The sequence below is a fragment of the Apium graveolens genome, chromosome 4 (genome assembly GCF_009905375.1).
Source record: "Apium graveolens cultivar Ventura chromosome 4, ASM990537v1, whole genome shotgun sequence".
NCBI classification, from domain to species: Eukaryota; Viridiplantae; Streptophyta; class Magnoliopsida; order Apiales; family Apiaceae; genus Apium; species Apium graveolens.
The window spans coordinates 231857904-231879911 of record NC_133650.1 but is presented as its reverse complement, the minus strand read 5'-3'; the positions used below and the strand labels follow the sequence as shown (position 1 = coordinate 231879911).

Below are 22008 nucleotides of genomic sequence, written 5' to 3'. Positions count from 1 at the left end.
AACTAGGAAACTATGCACTCATGGCCTTGGAGCAAGGAGAGTCATCCTCATCTAAATCACAGGTACCAACTCTTACCTCCACTGATTTAAATGTAAATCAATATAAGGAAACTGTTGAAAAGATGAGCACAAAAATGTTTCACATTCATACAAGCATAGTTGCTGCTAATGAATAAGTTAGCACATTAACAAAGTTAAATGAGAAGCTTGAAAGTGAAAAACAAGAAGTTGAATTATTGAGAGTGGAGCTTGAAGCCTTGAAACAAGAAAATGGTTATCTGAAAAATAAGCTCAAGTGTGCAAATGAGATTGAGGTTGTGCTAAGAGAAAAACTGGAGAAAAGTGAAGTAAAGTTGAAGTCCTTTAAGAATGCATCTGAATTGGTTGGTCAGTACCATGAGAAAAATAAATCATGTGCAAATATTGATATTGGTCTTGATTATGATACCTTAAACAACAAGAAGAAAAATACTGGTGACAGAGGAAAAGCAACAAAGAGTGAAAATGTTCCAGCAATGCTGAAAAATATTGGGTCACCTATGTTTAAGACTTGAGGTAAACTTCAGTGAAGAAGAATTGATTATCAAGCAAGAAACTGCAGATGAGGATAATGAAAAGAGGAATGCCAATTCAATTCAATCTTCTAAGGATGAAGAAAATCTTATGGACAATCAAAGTACCAAGAATCTTGTCAAAGGAACCGTGATTAAAGATGCAAGAAAGAAGAAGAAACAAAGAAATAGAAGAATGGGGATAAACAAAAGCAATAATCTGCCCTATGTTGCAGATGTTTCTGGAAAGAATTTTGACTCTGCAAATCATCTAACTTACCTTTGTAAAAAGGGTGTTAGTAAGCTAACTGAAGGAGCCTGCAAATACAATGAAGCAGATTTAAATGATCCCTACTCATTCTGTGATAAGTTTGACTGCATCCCTTATAACTTGAAAGTGATAAAGCGTTGCCACAAACTAAGAGAAGACCTTAAAGAATCAAAAATTGAGTCTACATCAGAAAGGGATAGTGCATAACAATCACTGAATTCTATTTTATCTGAAACAAATCACTCTACTTCTGCTAAATCAGTTAACAAGAAGAAAGTACCCAACACTGCTTTGGTCACTAAACACACCTGAATCTCATTGTGTGCAGGGAAAAGTGAAGAAAGTCATATGGATCATTGACAGTGGATGTTCCAGACATTTGACAGGTGATAAGGCCCTATTATCACAGTTTGAAGAGAAAGATGGCCCATTGGTGACCTTTGGAGATAACAGCAAAGGATTCACAATGGGATATGGCAAGATTGTTTCTGAAAATGTTGACATTGATGATGTAGCACTAGTAGCTGGTCTTGAGGTGAATCTTCTCAGTGTTAGCCAATTTGCAGACAAAGGCTTTGAAGTTTTATTCAACACAGAAGAATGCACCTTTATCAGCAAGAAAACTGGTGAAATTGCTCTAAAAGGAGTAGGAAAGGAAGCTTGTTTGTTATAAACTTGGACTCAATAAATGAGGATGGTATTTGCTGCTTCTACACCAAGGAATCAGAAGAATAAAGCAAGCTATGGCATAAGAAGATGTCTCACTTGAATTTCAAGGCAATTAACAATTTAGTCAAAAAGGAGTTAGTGAGAGACATGCCGAAGCTGGAGTTTGCTCAAGTTGAAGTTTGTGAAGCTTGTTAGAAAGGAAAGATGAAAAGATCTAGTCACAAGTTAAAAACTGTGAATTCTATTAGTGCACCCTTGCAGCTTATTCACATGGACTTGTTTGGGCCAGTGAATGTCTTATCTATTTAAAGGAACAAATATGCACTTGTGATGGTGGATGATTTCTCAAGATACACTTGGGTTGAGTTCATGTACTCTAAAGATGAAACTCCACATATCATAATTGAGCACATCAAGAAGATAGAAAAATAGGTTGAAGATTACAATTGTGTGAAAAGACTGAGAAGTGACAATGGAACAGAATTCAGAAATGTTAAATTAAGTGAATTCTGCAAAGGCAAAGGCATTGTTCAAGAATTCTCAGCTTCCAGAACACCTCAACAAAATGGAGTGGTTGAGAGAAAGAACAGAATATTGGTTGAAGCTGCTAGAACAATGCTGCAAGATGTCAAGTTGCCAACAAGTTTCTGGGAAGAGGCTGTCAATACTGCATATTATACTCAGAACAGATATCTCATTAACAAGGCACATTTCAAGTCACCCTACTCAATCATGTCTAAGAGAAAGCCTATTGTAAAGCATCTTCATGTGTTTGGAAGCAAGTGTTACATTTTGAAAGACAACTCTGAATATGTGGGAAAATTTGACTCAAAGGTTTTTGAAGCACTTTTTCTGGGATATTCACTGGAAAGAATAGCCTACAAAGTCTACATAATTGATCAAAAGAAGTTCATGGAAAGCACATATGTGACCTTTGATGATGACAAGTGTCCAGGCTTGGAATGCCTTGATGGTAATGACGCTGAAGCCCTTGTATTTGAAAAACTCAACATTGATAGTGATTCTGATGTAGAAGATGAAGTTAATCCACAACAGCTGATGAATGAAGAGACTACTGAATAGGAAAAAATCATGGGAATGGAAGCTCATCTCAAGCACCTGAATTTGATAGCACAAACTCAGGGGGAGAAAGAGAAGAAGGATCTACCAGTCATACCAATAATGAAGAAAATGATGAAGGCACAAGTCAACAAACTCACACAAGGAAGTGGGATAGAAGTCACTCTAGAGAAGCAATTATTGGTGATCCCACTGTCGGTGTGAGGACTAGAAGTACAACTGCTAATGAGTGCATACATGCATGTTTTCTTTCTCAAGTAGAGCCCAAGAAAATTGATGAAGCTCTACTGGATCCTGACTGGATATCTGCCATGCAGGAAGAGCTGAATCAGTTTGAAAGAAGCAAAGTCTGGAAGTTAATTCTTGCACCAAAGAATAGAAGCATTATTGGAACAAAATGGGTGTTCAGGAACAAAATGGATGAAAATGGTATAGTTATCAGAAACAAAGCAAGTTTGGTTGCAAAAGGCTACTCACAAGAAGAAGGAATTGATTATGATGAAACTTTTGCTCCTGTTGCAAGACTTGAAGCTATAAGAATTTTTCTAGCATTTGTTGCAGATTCAAATTTTAAAGTGTATCAAATGGATGTCAAAAGTGCCTTTCTGAATGGTGAGCTAGAAGAAGAAGTTTATGTGCAACAACCTTCTGGCATTGAGGATGCAAAATTTCCAAATTTTGTGTATAAGTTACTCAAGGCTATATGAACTAAAACAGGAACCTAGAGCTTGGTATGACACACTATCAGATTTCTTTTTGAAGCATGGTTTTACTAGAGGGACCATAGACAAGACTCTCTTCTACAAGAAACATGGTGAAGATATGATCCTAGTTCGGATCTATATGGATGATATCATTTTTGGTTCTACTAATGAGAAGCTGTGCCAAATATTCTCCAAGCTTATACAAAGTGAATATGAGATGAGTATGATGGGGGAACTGAGTTACTTCCTTGGACTTCAAGTCAGCCAAAAAAGTGATGATATCTTCATCAGCCAAACTAAATATGTCAAGGATCTATTGAAAAAGTTTGGAATGGTTGATTGTTCACCTGCATCTAAACCTATGTCTACTGCAACAAAGTTGGATGAAGATAAAAAGGGCAAAAGTGTAGATATCTCAAGCTACAGAGGGATGATTGGATCATTGCTTCACTTAGCAGCAAGTAGACCAGACATCATATTTGTAACATGTCTATGTGCAAGATTTCAAGCCAATCCAAAAGAATCACATATGATGGTTGTAAAGAGGATTTTCAGATAATTGAAGGGGACTCTAAACTTGGGATTATGGTATCCTAAGGGAACTGGTTTTGAAGTTGTTGGCTACACATATGCAAATTTTGCTGGATGCAGGGTTGACAGAAAGAGTATCAGTGGAAGCTGTCAATTTCTTGGATAAAGACTTGTATCATGGTACAGCAAGAAATAACAATCTGTATCAACTTCTATAGCTGAAGCTGAATACATAGCTGTAGGAAGTTGTTGTGCTCAAGTGCTTTGGATTAGAAATCAGCTAATGGATTATGGCCTAGTGTTACATAAAATTCCTATCATGTGTGACAATACTAGTGCTATATCTATAGTAGCTAATCCAGTTAATCATTCTAGGAAAAAGCACATTGATGTGAGGTACCACTTTATTAGAGAACATGCTACTAATGGTACCATTGGACTCATTTTTGTACCAACAGAAAAACAATTAGCTGACATTTTTACTAAACCTTTGGATGAAGCAACTTTCACTAGACTTGTAGGTGAAATTGGAATGCTTAACTCTTCATCCTAAGGCAAGAACTCAGCTAATGTTTTGCAGCAGGTTAATCTCCAGTAAATCAAAATTAATTTGATTAAATTGGAAATTAACTGAAATATGAATTATAAATATTTCAGAAATCTCTGCATATTTGTTTTTCAAATTCAAAATTAACTTGGAATTTTTCAAATTCTAAGTAAAATGCTCAGTTGTTAATTTACATTCATAATATATAAAATTAACACAAGGCAGAATTGCAATAACCAAAAGTATTTAGAGAACCGAGTTCTCAATAAGTATAAATTGACTTCTCGACAAGTCATTTTAGGACTTCTCGAGTGAGTCCTCAATAAGTCAATTTACTGACTTCTCGAGTGACTTCTCGATAGGCTTAAAATGACTTATCGATAAGTCCTTGAAGAGTTCTCTAGTAGTGTTCATGCATAGAGTTCTCTACAAGTATAATTTTTGACTTATCAATAACTCAGAACTGATATAATTTAAATTGATAAATTATTTTGGGTAAAATACTTTTGGAAAATTTATTCTAATCTTATTTTGAATTTATTCAAATAAAAGTTAGAATCAGTTCAGTCCACCTTTTGGACAAATTGGGTATTTATTTGACATTTCGATAAGTCAAGTTTGAGTTCTCTATAAGAGCAATTTAAAATGACTTCTCGACATGTACTTCACTTCTCAAAAAGACTTCTCGATAGACAAACTCCAAATGTCTATTTTTGAGTTCTCGACAAGTCATTTACTTTTAATATAAATACCTAGACTTCTTGAATATTTTAACTTGGAATTTCTCGAAATTCTAAGAAAACTAAAAATTTATTAATTCATATTCTAAATATATGAAGTTAATAAATAACAGATCAAAAGAAGCAAAAAGTATGAAAAACTGAAATAATTTAATTTATAAATTATGTTCACCGAAATACTTTTGACATAATTTGTCTATAATTACTCTGACTTATTGACACATTTACGTGCTTATATTTATTTTAATATGGAAATATATTAGTCTAATGTAAGTAGACTAGTACATTATATATGATGTTTTGAGAAAACTGATAATGGTTAAATTTATTTGACTGCATGCTGATAGGAGGAGTTACTTTTTATGTAGGGAGTACTTGTTTATTTGCATGGGGAATAGTTATCCTACATAGTGAACTAAGATTCTTGAGTAATTGCATGGGGAATAGTAACTAGTCATTTCTAACTTTCAAGTATGCTTATGTGGTTATTACTCTTATTATCCGGGAAACTCAAGAGTCTCTTGGTTTTTATCTTTACTTCCTCTATAAATTAAAACACTTCACTATTTATCATTCATCACTACTATTATTCTCAACAAACATCTAATTTTAAAACTCACCTCTTGTTCATCTCTCTCTCAAATGGATGCCCCAGTCTTCTACAGACTTATTATTGGAGTTTACCAGCCTGTCCATCATCAGGCTGAAGACCAAATTTACTTTTATCCTTTCAGACTTCATGTCCATCTCAGGGGGTTGTTTGCATCCCCTTTGATATTCCATGAAAGATCTTTGACGAACTCTCGTGGGATGATCAACTCAACATTCTTTTCTTTGAGATGGAAGTCTCTCTGGAGCAGGAGAGACGTGCAAGGGTAGCTGAGCAGCAACGCCTTGCTACTCTGGAGTTGCAGGAGAGGATCATCTCTCTTGCACACTCCATGTCTAGAGCTTACCAGCGCAGGGCAAGGAGGTTGGAGGCCGAGAAGAAGAATCCCAAATTAGAGTAGTTAGGATTAGGATTTACTTGATGTAATCTTAATCTTAATGTACTATGTGTTTAATATTAATGAAACTTCTCTTCTTCTTTATCAATTTGTTTTTGTTGCTTGATTGTTTATGTCATGATTGCCTTGTGTTTACAAATTAATTAATTATTAGTTTTCCTATCATAATGCTTGCAACTGTATGTCTCAATGCTTATGCCTAATCAAAACTCCAGATATGTTCAATGCATTACAGGTTCAACACAATTCACTCAGACAATAATAGGAAATTCAAATTTTCAATCAACAGGTATTTGTATTAAAATGCAGCTAAAACATCTATAAACCAAACTGCAGTTCTCCCAGATATAGCAACACAAACACAAACTCAAACACAATCCCACTCAGGTGACTCTCAAAAGAAACCCGTTTTGACAAAAGGACATCAATTTCATAATGTTCTTCAGATTATTTTGTTGTTTGAGAAGAGAAACCACCATAAACATGGAAAATTTATCAATTTTTACTGAATATCCCATGAGTATTCCTAATGCACCTTCATGTACAAAACAGTCTTCACAGACTGAAAGGTTTGAGGGTAATACTCCTGAGGGGGAGCTATCTAAATCCTCTCCGATTCAATTGGAGGTTCCTCAAAAGGGAACAACTCCCCTCATAACTCTTGCACAAGCTGCCTTAGCAGTCAAAGCTAGAAGTACAATTGCCTATGACAATGTCATGAGAAGGGCAAGTATAGCACATTTATGTGCCAGTATGTTGCAAGACACACAAGGGTTTGAGGCTGGTGTACATGATAGTAACCTAGTCAAATACCCTCCAATTTAGTTGGAGGTTTCCACTACAAGTTAGGAATAACACATTATCAAAACCACAGAGCAATCTGTGAGTCAAACTATGACCCTAGTCACAGGTGTTCTTAATTATTCATTCACCTCACAACTTCAAGCTAATATTCTCTTTTCTAGATGAAATGAGTATGATTAGATCTATATGGATGACCCATAATCATATGATCGCAGAAAACTCTTCTCAGCCACCTCTTATTTCTGTAAGTCAAACATAACTGAGCCTTCCATGTGAGAATAAGAGAAAAGATTGAGAGAAAAACAGAGAATAAGAGAGGCAGGATCCTTCCTGGCAAAAGGAGAGGTAGATGAGTGTATGGATTTAGTAATCCTTGTGAGGGCACTCTGCCTCTCAAAAATCATGAGACTAGTGCAGTGAGAAGTAGTGAGACTACATATTCAAAAGAATAGAGAGCTTGGGATTTTTTTACTAACAAACTTTTTATACAGGTCTAAGTGAAACCTCTATTCTATTTGATAAACTCATCAACACAAATCTCACTGAAGCTTGAAGCTGCATACAATGTTCTAAATGGACAGTGACAATAGCTTGAACAATGTGCATCTAGCTGGATCTTTCTACTTGGAGATAATGTCAAAAAGGGGGAGAATATATCTAAATGCCTGCCAAAACAACTGATGGATGTTTCCAGATAATAAATTATTTTATTCTTCATAGGGGAGAGATGAATAATTCTAAATGCAACTCAATAAAAGAAGACCAGATGAGAAGATTGGTTTCTGCATTTAGTTAAAGTTTTGACATCATCAATCAGAACTTGTGCATAATTTCATAATAAACAAGTTGGGGGAGATTGTAATATACAATTGATGATGTGAAAGATCACTGGAGATAACAATGTCATTAGCATCTCTGATCAAAGTATGAAGCAAGTCAAATGGACATCTGATCTGAGTAGGAGATTAATGAACTGTTATTTTTAGTAATCAGTTAAGCTTGGGGTCAACCCTAAGTAAGTTGTATTGTTATCTAAATTTGTATTTTTTACTTGTAACACTTAAAGTCTGTAAAAATACAAAGGAGCAGACTGGAGTCTTTTTCCTTAAACAGTAATAAGCCTAAGGATTCTATCTGGAAGAAGATCAAGAAGATCATGCCTCAGAAGAATTTTCAAGAAGCTTGGAGTTGAATAAATCTGTTTGGAGAAAAATACTCTAAGTCAAGATCTCTACAAGTCACAGATTTAATATTATAGAGAAGTCTTTTGTAACCCCGGAATGGCTTATCGAGAAGTCATTAACATCTATCGAAATAGTAGTTTGGCTAGCCGACAGATGACTACTGTTAGGCACATCCGTCGGGAGACAATCACCACTAGACGGATGAGCAATATCCACCGGGATATAAGAAATGAATGAATTCAGAGTGGAGAAGTCAGGAAATCTACTAGAGAACTCAGGAAGATATCAACAAACAAAATTGAAGAACTGAAGATTGGAGATATCGACAAATTATTCCTTCACTAGAGAACTTAGAGTTATCGATAAGTTTATGTTGAGTAGATTTATGACACTTTATAATGCTCTAATAAGCTTTAGATTGATGCATTTGTACTCAAGTTGTTAAGTGTTTTAACATGTTTTTGAGTATTTTTGCATTTCAGGCATTATCTAGGTATCAGGTGAATTAGCATTATTTTGGTGCTAATATAGTGTCTAGGTGGTGTTGGAATAAAATCTCGCGAAGACCGACTCGAATCTACAAGAAAAATGGAAGAAATCAATTTTGGCAAAAGGCAAGCACGCCCGCGCTGAACAAGCACACGCCCGCGCCGAAGTACAGGAAGCCAGCGCACCCGCGCTGGTGAAGCGCGCGGCCGCGCCGTGTCGGGATAATAAAATCCTGATTCTATTTCAATTCTATTTTCTGGACTCCTTGGCCAATTGGACTGCAATATATTGATAACTCATGATCGTTTTTTTAATAAGGAGACTTACCAGAGCACAAGGAGAAGATGACAAGAGACCTATAGCACAATTCAATAAAGGCGAAGACGATCTAGTTTATTCTTGTGAATCTTTGTTTTGAGTTGTAATCTTGGATGCTCATTTTTTGTTTTGTTGAACCTATACTCTTTTTTGTACTTGGTTTTATTTATTCGTTATAAAGACTATGTTTTATATACCATGCTTTCATCGGAACCCACGTTGATGATGAGTCTGATTATGGGCTAATCGTTATCGTGGGGTTCTAGTGGATTTATTTATGGATTTCTTTAGTTAATTTGTTTGATATCTTAGTATGTGGTGATTGTATGATATCTTAGTAATGGTTGTGCGTAATCGTCTTATGAGCATCGCAAACTTATAAGATAGTTTGTTAATTCTTAATAAAGCGAAAGTGAATTTAAGGATTTAGAACTTGCCATGCTAGCATAGGTTCATGTATTGTCATGCATGATTCGTAGGTAATTTTAACCATCTTACTTGCCCTGTGTAATAAAGATAGATAACTTGTGCTTAAACCGTTATGTTGTCAAATTCTACAGACATATAGGGTCTATATATAATTGGTGTCTATTCAGCTTCCATCTAGTTTGTGGATGTTTGGTAATATGGTACTCGCGTAACGAAAGTTAGCATATATCAGTATCGTGCTATCTGATTAGTGTCATCACTATTGCATGCTAAGGTTAAGATTAATAAGGCTATTGAATGAAGTATTTAATGAAGTTAGAATCCCATGTTTGTCATATTTATTAATTCAATCAATCTTATTCTCGTAGTTATAATTATTAGTTTAATTCTTAGTTATAAACAACCTCAATTAGTTATCGTCTTAGCATTGAATAATAACCATACATTGTTTCTTAAGATTAATGGACATTCAGTCAAGCATCATCAGACCGGCCAGCAGGGCTAACACTTTTGAGATCAAGTCAAGCACGATTCAGATGATACAGAACTCAGTTCAGTTTGGGGGTTTTCCTACTGAAGACCCCAACATGCACATCAGGGATTTCATCAAGATCTGTGACACTTTCAAATTTAATGATGTGACTGAAGACGCTATCAAGCTACGTCTGTTCCCATTTTCTTTGAGGGACAAGGCTAAGTGTTGGTTACACTCTCTTCTAGTAGGATCTATCACCACTTGGGAGGATCTTGCGCAAAAGTTTCTCACTAAATTTTTCCCCATGGCGAAGACTGCTGCAATCAGGAATGCTCTTACCCAGTTTGCTCAGCAAATAGGGGAATCTCTGTGTGAGGCTTGGGATCGATATAAAGAGATGCTAAGGAAGTGCCCACACCATGGCATGCCTGATTGGATGATTATTAATTGCTTCTACAATGGTTTGGGTGCTACTTCTAGACTGTTGGGTCCCAATGTGTTTGTAGAAGGGGGGGTTGAATACAAACAGCACCGAATAATCGAATTAAATGCGGAATAAAAAATGTGAAACAAAATTCAAGTTAAATAAAAATATTATTAAACTTGAAAGGTGTTACAACAACTGTATCGATGACAAGGTATTAATCTCAAATCAATTATCACAAATCTAGAATAAATTCGACATGAACTTTTTCTATTTTTGCAATAATTAGAATCAAATGCTAAACGCGATTTGAGATTAAGTTCTAGGGATTTTGATCCGCTAGATTGTTAAACAAGAACAAGAGAATGATTTCTAGTTGATTGGATTTAACTTCACAAGCTAGAAATTTGATCTTTGAATTAGCAGATAAGATGAAATATTTGGCTGCTTTTTCTCTCTGTATGTTCTTGACTTCTTTTCTCTGGATGGATTATTGAACTGCTGCTTGTCTGCTTCTTTTTAATCAACAGAATAGAATTGAACTGGCAAGACAATCCTAAGCTCAGCAAGACAATCGGTAGGACAATGGATTGAACTAGCAAGACAATCCGAATGAACTAGCATGACAATCAGAATGAACTAGCATGACAATCAGAATGAACTAGCAAGACAATCCTCCTCCTAGTGTAACTTTCGGTGAGACTATTGAAAATGGCCTAGCATGACAATCGGTATGACAATCCTGATTGTCATGCTAGTTCATTTTCAATTGTCTTGTTGATTTAATGCAGATTTTAATCCAATTTAAATTCTGAAAATTCCTAAAATTAATTCAGAATTAATTAATCAATTAATTCAATTAATAAATAAATTATTCTTCGCAGATATAATTTATTTTCTTGATTAAATTAGATGACTTAATTAATTAATAGAGAATTAATTCTAGTCTTGAGCAGCACCCATCCTTCTGCAGATCTTCTGAAAATCACTGAAAATTATGAATCAATTCCACCACTTCAATGTTGACACTCGATGTACTGTCTGGTTCATGAGTGACTAACTTCCGTGACGTTTCTTCATGTCTTGACTTTGACGCTTTGATTTTCTTCAGATTAAATCCTTATAATTAATGATACTCTGACGAGATCTCTGTCACTTGATTAAATCCATGATCTTGATTTATATCACTGAGGCATGATCAAATTCTTGAACTTCTTCCAGTGAATTAACTCCTCAAGTCTGTAGATGAACCTTGTTCTGAATCCTTTGACAGATATTACTTTGCGAGATCTCTTTGACGGTCGATCCACTATTTACTTATTACATTCTTATTTGAGTTGAGTTGAATCCTCGAATATACAAATAGGCTATGACATATGACTTACAATCTCCCCCTATTTGTTTGTTAGACAATAACACACAAATACCTAGAGGATAACTCAACTAACAAATAAGAAAAAGATATAAACATACATGCAAAGTAAATAGTAGAAAAGTTCTGGACTAGATTTAACATTTTCCAGATTCCAAGTAGATGTTCCTCTAGACTGAACATATCTTCAAGTAGTTCCATCTTCATTTGTACAACCACATTTCCTGTTAAGAAGCCCATATCTCTTGCTTCTCCCCCTATGAGAATCAACTGATTAAAGAAGATCACCTTCGTTTTACCACCTCTCCCGTACAATAGGATCCGCAGATAAAAACCAATGGTACTCCCCTAACAGCTTCTTCCCTTACTAGGTTATCACCTTGTGTTTACCACCTCTCCCGTACAATAGGATCCGTAGTTACAAACAACAATGGTGTGGTGTAGTGTACATATGATCTTTTTCTTCCTCCCTGCTATTTCTCCCCCTTAGTTGAGGAATCCTCCAAACTATTACTTAAGCTTTTATCTCCCCCTTAAAGAAGGAATGTATGCCGTCGTCTGAAGGAGTTCTCATATTTCACTTGGTTGGAAAAGAAATAACAAGTAGTTTTTCTTTCTTCCTCACTGTGAGTGTGTGATTGTGTTTTAGTGTACCTCACATGTGTTTCACTCTTCTCTCCACTCGTGTTTACACTCATTCTCACAAGTGTATCACTCTTCTCTCATAGCTCCATAATCCAGCTGTACCTGCAAGGAAAATCACCTTAGCCATCCTTAAGGAGGTCACAGGTGGTGCAATGGGAGTTCACAAATCCCCATCCTTGTTAAACTCGTCAGATAAATCTGAGTCATAATCTACAAGTTGCTATTTTCCCTTTTAGGGTTCCAGATTTGAATTCTGGGAAGGTAAACAATGATCCAACGAATTTAGCATAAAGATCAAAGTTCCCTTCTAATGTCTGTGAAGACATTTCCTTGTGACTTATCAGGTAATATCTGAATCATTGTCAACAAGTTGCCGATCTGCACCTATGTCAGATCCACTATCCGCAGATGCATCCAGGGGATTTAAGCCTGGGGAGGTAGACACTAACCACTGACATATGGATTTTGGATCAGTATCCTCTCCTAACACCTGTAAAGGCAATTGGTCCACTAACGAACCTTGAACAATCGAATCTGACCTTAAAATGGTCGAAACTCTTGTTTCCGTCAACTCATCCTTTGTGTGTGTAACCTCTCCTTGTGCATCAAGAATTGATTATGTTTGAAGTGGTGACACTACATCGGATACCTTGGCCGGCAGGCAAAATTCAATAGACGCACCCTGTTGAGAGAATGAATCTAGTAACTGTTTTTGTGCCTTTTCAGCCATTACATCTTTTTGAGAAGATGTATGGGGGCTAGCAGTTGTCTCGATTTAAATACTACTCATCTATGTAGGAGACAGAGCTACTGGGTTGACTACAGAACCTTCCTTATGTGGTGCACTAAGGCACTATCTCCCTCACGCTCATTCAAATTACATTTAGTGGTAAGAGAGTGTTGGTTGGTTCTGTTTTGTGTTTGTCTTTACAGTCTGGGATAGACGTTGTGGGGTTTCAACCTCATGACTGTCAATGAAAGAAAGTCATTGGAGACTGAACCTGTAACACATAACATATGGTAATAGAGAGAAAATGATTTACAATAGTGATTTCAAAAGATTTTACATGAAATAAGAAATCACTAATGTAGAAAGAAGTTTGATTTTGTTTTTCAATCTGAATGAGTTTTTGATAAAACATTGATCACTTAGGGTAAAGTCTAAGTAATTCTCATTCATGTCAAAAGCTTACAAATATCTGCAACATAATGTTAACAAGATGTCATTGACCGATACTTGTCAAGTACTTTAGATACTAATTATTATATTGCATAATCAATATATCACTGCACATATAAAACAATATGATTGTGCTTAGTGATAAGATAATTATTAATATGACGACTCTACTTATTCATATAAAATTATAACTTCTGTTAGAGTGCCATACCATGTCCTTGACGATTGCTTGAGCAGTATACTAGTTCATACCAACCTGAAGTGAGATTGTGAAGAAGAAATTGCATAGTCCAATAGATCTGTAGCTGCAAAGTCCATGAACTGTGGTGCATTGACTTCCTCTTTTGACTCACCAACCAGGAGTACACTTGTACACATCTTACTAGAGTCCAATTCCAAGTGTAATGTGTATCAGGTGCCTGATATGTCGTAATATTCTCAAGTCTCGTCACTAGTGCTATATGTTAGATACTGCTTCCTGATAATAACCTAGCACAATATACAAAATTACAATGATAACATTTCCAGCTTGTAAACAGCCATATCCCTCAGATAAACCTTTGCTGTTATCTCCAAAGGTAACCAGGGGGCCAGCTTTCTCAATCCACATTTGATAGCAGGGCTCTATCTCCGGTCATATGTCTTGATGATCCACTGTCAAGAATCCACACTACCGGTTACACTTGTTTAATGCCCTGCACTACAAATGGATTAGACCTTCTTCGGAACCCAAACTTGGTTGGGCCCGGCATACTTGTAGAACTGTCCTTTGTCAGGCAAAACAACATTTTTAATTTTAATTGTCTCAACTTTCTCAATGACTGAACATTTGACCTTGTAAACAGCCTTAACAAATTTCTGTTTAAGCTTAGGCACAAATGTCTCCTTTCTAGCCTTAGAAGGACTGGCAGTCTTAGACCTATCATGCTTCTTGTTATTCACATGCTGACGAGGAGTAGTCTTATCATTAGACACATGCTTACCATTAAAATAAGCATACATCATATTAAAAGCACAAGACATACAATTAGCAACACCACATGCTTTATGAGAGTGATTAACAGCAGGTAATTTATGCATGGTAGACATGGCATTATTGTTATCCAACTCATGTGTGTCTGAGTTAGTCTCAGTTGCTTTCACAACTTTGACTGGAACTTTCGACTCACTTGACTTGGAAACAATCTTCTCATAAGCATGATCCTCAGCACGTATTTCTTCTTGAATAACAGAAGAGGTCGCATCAAATGGTTCAGCAATTGATGCTTTATAGAGGGGTTCATCAACACCCTTAAGCACATGTGGTACTTCCCTCCCTTTAGCACAGACATGAGGAGGGGAGTTTATGCCTAATTCTCCAATAGCAGCATTGTAATCATATCCTATTCCAGATGTTTGATTAACAGCTTGCTTACTGTAGAACTCTTTAGCCTTCGAACAAGAATTGAAGTAGGCTCTAACCTTAGTCTCAAGACCGGTGATCTTGTCTTTGAGAATAGTTTCGAGTTTTCTATAACAGTCAACTCTATTCTCTAGAAAAGATACCTGTTCTTTTAATTTGTCTTGATTAATATGCACAAGTCTTAATTCATTGACCTCTTTCTCAAGGTCTGTGATCTTTAAACTTAACAGTTCATTATCACGACGTGCACAATCTAAGTTACCTCTTAGATGATAAACCATTTCAGCATCAGAAAGTTTTACCTCTATTCTTGACGATGAAGCTTTTCCATCAATAGCCATAAGAGCAAGATTTCCTTCATCTTCATCTTCACTGTCAGTATCATCCCAGCTTCTTCCCTTTGCCAGATAAGCCCTTTCAGAGTTCTTTCTTACTTGCTTTGGCTTCCTACATTCTGTGGCAAAGTGTCCCAACTCATTGCAGTTATAACATCTAATGGTGCTTCGATCAACCATCCCTGTTTTGTACCCACCACTACTGGTGTTAGAGGATGAAGATCCACCTTTCTGGAATTTGTTGTAGTTGGACTTGTACTTAAGCTTGGGATTCCTCCTGAATCTGACATGGGAGAATCTCTTGACAATTTGGGCCATTGATTCATCTTCCAATTGCTCCAGCTCTTCCAAGGAATAAAAATCATCACTTGATTGATTTGTAGTAGGAGGATCATATTCTGCTACTAACTCATTTTCCTCACCCTTGGAAAACTGTACCATTCTTTCTAACTGTTGAGATTGTTGTTGTTGTTGACCTTCAGCTACAAGTGCAGTAGATGTGCTGACCATTCTATCCTTCCCGTAGACTTCCTTCTGTTGAATCTGCTCCAACTCATAGGTTTTTAACACTCCATAGAGCCTGTCCAAAGAAATCTCACTCAGATCTCTAGCTTCTCTAATGGCAGTGATTCTATGTTCAAGATGAGCTGGCAGTGTTAAAAGGAACTTTTTGTTGACCTCCCTGATTGAATAATACTTTCCATTGATGTTCAGGTTGTTGATCAACGCATTGTACCTCTCAAACACTTCAGTAATTCCTTCTCCTGGATTTGATTTGAAATGTTCATATTCAGAGGTTAGGATTTCCAACTTGTTCTCCCTAACTTCCTCCTGTGCCTTCATTAATCACCTCAATAGTTTCCCACATGTGTTTGGAATTTTTACAGTTCATCACATGTCTGTTCATCAAGGGATCAAGGGAATCAATTAATATTAATTGAAGGCTGGCATCCAAGGAGGCTTCTTCCTTCTCAGCAGGAGTAAAATCTTCAGGCTCTTTTGGATAGGTTCTAGCTTCAGTAGTCACCACACCATCTATTATTACCTCCGGTTCAATAACCATCGGAGTTTTTATACCCTTCTTTAACAAGTTTGAATATTTGGGATTTGCAACTTGTAAAAATAATAGCATCTTCTTCTTCCACATGATATAATTCACTTTATCAAATTGTGGAATTTTAACGGTTCCAACTTTATGTGAAGTCATTATGAATTTTTGAATAAATAAAAATTCAAGGAGTTGAAAAATCACAAAAGTCTAGGATCTTGATTTGTTCGTTAATCAGAAGGCTCTGATACCAATTGTTGGGTCCCAATGTGTTTGTAGAAGGGGGGGTTGAATACAAACAGCACCGAATAATCGAATTAAATGCGGAATAAAAAATGTGAAACAAAATTCAAGTTAAATAAAAATATTATTAAACTTGAAAGGTGTTACAACAACTGTATCGATTACAAGGTATTAATCTCAAATCAATTATCACAAATCTAGAATAAATTCGACATGAACTTTTTCTATTTTTGCAATAATTAGAATCAAATGCTAAACGCGATTTGAGATTAAGTTCTAGGGATTTTGATCCGCTAGATTGTTAAACAAGAACAAAAGAATGATTTCTAGTTGATTGGATTTAACTTTACAAGCTAGAAATTTGGTCTTTGAATTAGCAGATAAGATGAAATATTTGGCTGCTTTTTCTCTCTGTATGTTCTTGACTTCTTTTCTCTGGATGGATTATTGAACTGCTGCTTGTCTGCTTCTTTTTAATCAACAGAATAGAATTGAACTGGCAAGACAATCCTAAGCTCAGCAAGACAATCGGTAGGACAATGGATTGAACTAGCAAGACAATCCGAATGAACTAGCATGACAATCAGAATGAACTAGCATGACAATCAGAATGAACTAGCAAGACAATCCTCCTCCTAGTGTAACTTTCGGTGAGACTATTGAAAATGGCCTAGCATGACAATCGGTATGACAATCCTGATTGTCATGCTAGTTCATTTTCAATTGTCTTGTTGATTTAATGCAGATTTTAATCCAATTTAAATTCTGAAAATTCCTAAAATTAATTCAGAATTAATTAATCAATTAATTCAATTAATAAATAAATTATTCTTCGCAGATATAATTTATTTTCTTAATTAAATTAGATGACTTAATTAATTAATAGAGAATTAATTCTAGTCTTGAGCAGCACCCATCCTTCTGCAGATCTTCTGAAAATCACTGAAAATTATGAATCAATTCCACCACTTCAATGTTGACACTCGATGTACTGTCTGGTTCATGAGTGACTAACTTCCGTGACATTTCTTCATGTCTTGACTTTGACGCTTTGATTTTCTTCAGATTAAATCCTTGTAATTAATGATACTCTGACGAGATCTCTGTCACTTGATTAAATCCACGATCTTGATTTATATCACTGAGGCATGATCAAATTCTTGAACTTCTTCCAGTGAATTAACTCCTCAAGTCTGTAGATGAACCTTGTTCTGAATCCTTTGACAGATATTACTTTGCGAGATCTCTTTGACGGTCGATCCACTATTTACTTATTACATTCTTATTTGAGTTGAGTTGAATCCTCGAATATACAAATAGGCTATGACATATGACTTACATAGACCTATGCTTGATGCAGCATCAGGAGGAGCCTTGTGGGCTAAGAGCTACGATGAAGCTTATGAACTTATTGAACTGATGGCTGCTAATGAGTACCAGAATCCTTCCCAGAGACTGACTCAGGGAAAAGTTGCAGGAATTCTGGAGTTGGACGCAGCTACTACTATCGCTGCCCAACTTAAAGCTTTGACGATGAAGGTGGACACTTTGGCTAATTATGGAGTAAGTCAAATCGCAAGTGTCTGTGAGCTTTGTGCTGGTGCCCATGAGAGTGATCAGTGTACAATTTCTAGTTAATCAGCTCAGTTCGTGAGCAACTTCCAGCGATCGCAGCAACCAGCGCCAACCACCTATCATCCCAACAACCGTAATTATCCTAATTTCAGTTGGAGCAATGCTCAGAATGCGGTTCAACAACCTTATCAGCAGTACCCAGCTAAACAGTACAACCCCCTGGTTTTTAGCAACCACAGTATGCACCTAGACAGCAACTCCAGCTGTAACAAGCCAATGAAAAATCTGAATTAGAGGAGTTGAAGCTTATGTGCAAGATTCAAGTTGTTTCTATCAAGACCTTGGAAAATCAAATTGGGAAAATCGCCAATGCCTTTCTAAATCGTCAGCCTGGTACATTACCTAGTGACACTGATGTTCCAGGAAAGAGAGAAGCTAAGGAGCAGGTAAAGGCAATCACTTTAAGGTCTGGAAAGGTTGCAAATCCTGAACAAACTCAAGAGTTGACTGAAGAAGTTGGGGCTGAGAAAGAAGTAGTGCAGCTGGATGAAGAAGTGGAACCAATGAAGACTACTTTTGAGCACACTCCGCCTAAGGGTAATACAGGGGAGAAACAGATCTATCCTCCACCGCCTTTTCCCAAGCGGCTGCAGAAGAAAAAGCTGGACAAGCAATTTGAGAAGTTGTTGTAGGTGTTCAAGAAACTTCATATCAACATACCGTTCTCCGAGGCTCTCGAGCAGATGCCTAGTTATGCAAAGTTTATGAAATGTATCCTCTCTCGGAAGGTGAAGCTAGATGATTTAGAGAGAGTCGCTCTTACGGAGGAATGCAGTGCTGTGCTACAACAAAAGTTACCTCCGAAGCTTAAAGATCCAGGAAGCTTCACTATTCCATGTACTATTGGAAAAGTATCTTTTGACAGATGCTTATGTGACTTGGGAGCTAGCATCAATCTGATGCCTTTGTCAATTTTCAAGCAGTTGGATTTACCTGATCCCAAACCAACTTATATGACCTTGCAATTGGCCGACCGTTCTATTACATATCCGTGAGGTATTATGGATGATGTCTTGGTCAAGGTTGATAAACTCATCTTTCCTGCTGATTTCGTAATTCTTGATTTCGAGGAGGATAAGAAGATTCTCATAATCTTGGGAAGACCTTTCCTGGCGACTGGCCGAACCTTGATAGATGTGTAGAAGGGTGAGCTCACTATGCGAGTTCTGGATCAAGATGTCACTTTTAATGTGTTCAATGCTATGAAATTCCCTATTGATAATGAGGAGTGGTTAAAAATGGATTTGGTCGATTTGATGATCACATCGGAACTTGATCAATTGCTAAGGTCTGATGCCTTAGAAAAAGCCTTATTGGGGAATTCAGATAGTGAAGATGACGAAGGGGAAGAACAATTGCAATATTTGGATGCTTGTCCATGGAAAAGGAAAATTGATATGCCTTTTGAATCTCTTGGAATAGAGGAATTGAACAAAGCTCCTAAACGCCTCAAGCCTTCTATTAAGAAAGCTCCCACTCTTGCGCTTAAGCCTTTACCTGAACATTTGAGGTATGCATTTTTAGGTGATGCATCTACTCTGACTATTATTATTGCATCTGACCTTTCAGGTAGTGATGATGAAAAGCTTTTGAGGATTTTGAGAGAGTTCAAGTCTGCAATCGGATGGACTATAGCAGATATCAAGGGAATCATCCCTTCTTACTGTATGCATACAATTCTGCTAGAGGAAGGTAGCAAACCTACGGTCGAGTATTAAAGAAGACTTAATCCTATCATGAAGGAAGTAGTGAAGAAAGAAATTCTTAAGTGGCTAGATACAGGGATCATCTACCCTATCTCTGACAGTTCATGGGTAAGCCCGGTTCAATGTGTGCCATAGAAAGGTGGAATTACTATGGTAGCAAATGAGAAGAATGAGCTTATTCCTACAAGGACAGTCACGAGGTGGAGAGTTTGCATGGACTACAGGAAGCTAAACAAAGCCACTAGGAAGGATCACTTTTTTTTGCCATCCATTAATCAGATGCTCGACAGGTTGGCCGGTCATGAGTACTATTATCTTCTAGATGGATATTCGGGTTACAATCAGATTTGTATCGCTCCAAAAGATCAGGAGAAGACTACCTTCACTTGTCCATTTGGTACTTTCGCCTTCAGACAAGTTTCTTTTGGTCTGTGTGGTGCGCCATCCACATTTCTGAGATGTATGATGACCATCTTTTCTGACATGATTGGCCAGAAAGTGGAGGTGTTCATGGATGACTTCTCAGTCTTTGGCGATTCTTTTGATGAATGCTTGCAAAATCTTGGACATGTTCTCAAGAGGTGTGTTGAGACCAATCTAGTTTTCAATTGGGAAAAATGTCACTTTATGGTGCGACAGGGCATCATTCTCGGGCACAAGGTTTCTAGTAAGGGTCTTGAGGTGGATAAGGCCAAGGTGGGGGTCATTGAGAATCTTCCTCCACCCATTTCTATTAAGGGAATTCGTAGTTTTCTTCATCATGCGGGTTTCTACAGGCGTTTCATCAAAGACTTCTCGAAAATTTCAAAGCCTTTATGCAGTCTGTTAGAGAAAGATGTTTCTTTCAAATTTGATGACGAGTGCCTTGCAACTTTTGAGATATTGAAGAAGAGTTTAATCACGACACCGGTCATAACTGCACCTGATTGGAATGAGCCTTTTAAAATGATGTGCGATGCAAGTGACTATGCAGTTGGTACAGTTCTTAGGCAAAGGAAGAACAACATATTTCATGTGGTCTACTATGCTAGTAAGACCCTAAATGGTGCCCAACTAAATTATACTACTACGGAGAAAGAGCTTTTGGCTATTGTCTATGGTTTTGAGAAATTTCGATCTTATCTACTTGGGACTAAGGTAACAGTTTTCATTGATCACGCCGCAATCCGATATCTCGTCTCAAAAAAAGACTCGAAGCCTAGATTGATTAGATGGGTTCTTTTGCTCCAAGAATTTGAACTAGAGATCAAGGAGAGAAAAGGATTTAATAATCAAGTCGCTGATCATCTCTCGCGTTTAGAAAATCCTAATGCTACTTCAGTGGATAAGACATTGATAAATGAGTCTTTTCTCGATGAGCAACTATTTGGAGTGCAAGAAGAAGAACCGTGGTTTACAGACATTGTGGATTAGCATTGTTTTATTGTTAATATAGTGTCTAGGTGGTGTTGGAATAAAAGATCGCGAAGATCGGCTCAAATCTGTAAGAAAAATGGAAGAAGTCAATTTTGGCAAAAGGCCAGCGCGCTCGTGCTGAACAAGAGCGCGGTCGCGCCAAAGTACAGGAATCCAGCGCGCCCGCGCTGATGAAGCATGCAGCCGTGTCGTGTCAGGATAATAAAATCGTGATTCTATTGCAATTCAATTTTCTGGACTCTTGGGCTGATTGGACTGCTATATATTGATAACTCAGGATCGTTTTTTAATAAGGAGACTTCCTAGAGCACAAGGAGAAGATGACAAGAGACCTATAGCACAATTCAACAAAGGCGAAGACGATCTAGTTTATTCTTGTGAATCTTTGTTTTGAGTTATAATCTTGGATGCTCGTTTCTTGTTTTGTTGAACCTATACTCTTGTGTGAACTTGGTTTTATTTATTTATTATAAAGACTACGTTTTATATATCATGCTTTCATCGGAACCCACGTTGATGATGAGTCCAATTATGGGCTAATCGTTATCGTGGGGTTCTAGCGGAGTTATTTATTGATTTATTTAATTAATTTGTTTGATGCCTTAGTATGTGGTGATTGTATGATATCCTAGTAATGGTTGTGCGTATTTGTCTTATGAGCGTCGCGAACTTATAATATAGTTTGTTAATTCTTAATGAAGTGAAAGTGAATTTAAGGATTTAGAACTTGCCATGCTAGCATAGGTTCATGTATTGTGATGTATGATTCGTAGGTAATTTTAACCATCTTACTTGCCCTGTGT

The 22008-nt window shown here is 36.8% G+C and overlaps 1 non-coding gene across 1 annotated transcript; it reads right to left on the bottom strand.

The window, feature by feature from the left end:
- Positions 1–10118: 10118 nt before the first annotated feature.
- LOC141723215 (small nucleolar RNA R71) lies at positions 10119–10225 on the bottom strand. The gene has a single exon (XR_012576202.1). It is a non-coding gene; the product is annotated as a small nucleolar RNA R71 (small nucleolar RNA).
- Positions 10226–22008: the final 11783 nt, after the last annotated feature.